The following is a 1,499-nucleotide window of genomic DNA, read 5'->3' on the forward strand; positions in this document are numbered from 1 at the left end:
AGATATAGACATCCATTATGAATAATACATATTAGTTAGAATTTATTAGTAAGCTATAAGAATTCACTATAAATCATTTTCAGAGACCCCAGCTGTTTTTATTATGCTACCTTTCAAAGTAAATCAACAAAATTTCTTAGTCAAACATGGTGTTGCCAAGTGTCTGGCCAGGCTAAATGAGAAAACACTAATTTTTAATTCAAAAAATATAACACTCACACACATATTTCAGAAATTAGTGGCAATTAAAACTGAAAGGCATTAGCATTTACACTCTGAGTGAATGGGATCATAGAAAAAAGGAACCCAGGAACATTTTTTCTACNCTATATATCCTTTCTCATATATATATCCTCTTTCAAATACCTAGCCTCATACATAGCCAAGTACAGTCAGTTTCATTAATTCAAGGGTGACTTTCTAAATCCAACTCCAATTCAGAAACTCCCTTTTATGTTTTTGTTATACTTAATGAGGATTTTAAACTCCACCTTTTAATTTTTAGGTTAATTGTAACCCAGGGGACACTAGTTACCTTTTGACACTCCCCCAAATTACTTTTTAACTGTAAGACAACTACTCAAACTGAAGTCAAGAGGGTCAGGAAGAAAAGCAATAGCTTCAGGACAAGCAGGGTAGGAAAGGTTTCTAGCAAAGCCACTTAGCAAAACCATTTAGCTAGAGGGCATTGGGCCAATTTCAAAGGCAAAGAAAGTTCCTGACAATTTCTGCATTCTTTCTCAGAAGCAAAATATACTTTTATCAATCAATTTTTTTGCCTTTTTAAAATTTATTTTAAATTTTTTGAGCAAGGCCAGCTCCTCAGGAAAACAATGCATGAGATTCCAGAAAGAGGCAAATCAACACCTGTAAGGTCTCTCCTTTGCCTTTAGGAATATCATATTCAGTTATTCTCTTTCCTAACAATGGAGGTTTCCAAGGCATTTTTAAAAAAAATTTTTAACGTTAATTTGTATTTTTGAGAGACAGAGAGTAAAGAGCACGAGTCGGGGAGGGGCAGAGAGAGAGGGAGACACAGAATCTGAAGCAGGCTCCAGGCTCTGAGCTGTCAGCATAGAGCCCGATGCAGGACTGGAACCCACGAACCATGAGACCATGACCTAAGCCGAAGACGGATGCTCAACTGACTGAGCCACACAGGCGCCCCTCCAGGCCAGTTTTGAAAGGAATCCTACCACCTGATAATTTCTCATAATCGACTAACACAATTTTAATAAATAATACAACGATGGAAACGGTTATCGGGGTCATTATCAATCTACCCCCACAGTGCCAGATTAGTGGTTGCTTATAGGACTAGGAGAGGAGGGTTGTTTGTAATAAGAAAAGTCCTAAAATTGACTATTGTGATGGTGGCATATATCTGCAAATATACTAAAAAAATGTGAATAAGTGGTTCATTTAAATTGGCAAAATATATGGTATGTTAATTTCTTAAAAGTAATATAAAAATGTAGGCAGGAAAAACATGTGGTACT

The sequence above is a fragment of the Crocuta crocuta genome, unplaced genomic scaffold (assembly GCF_008692635.1).
Source record: "Crocuta crocuta isolate KB4526 unplaced genomic scaffold, BGI_CrCroc_1.0 scaffold482, whole genome shotgun sequence".
Lineage (NCBI taxonomy): Eukaryota > Metazoa > Chordata > Mammalia > Carnivora > Hyaenidae > Crocuta > Crocuta crocuta.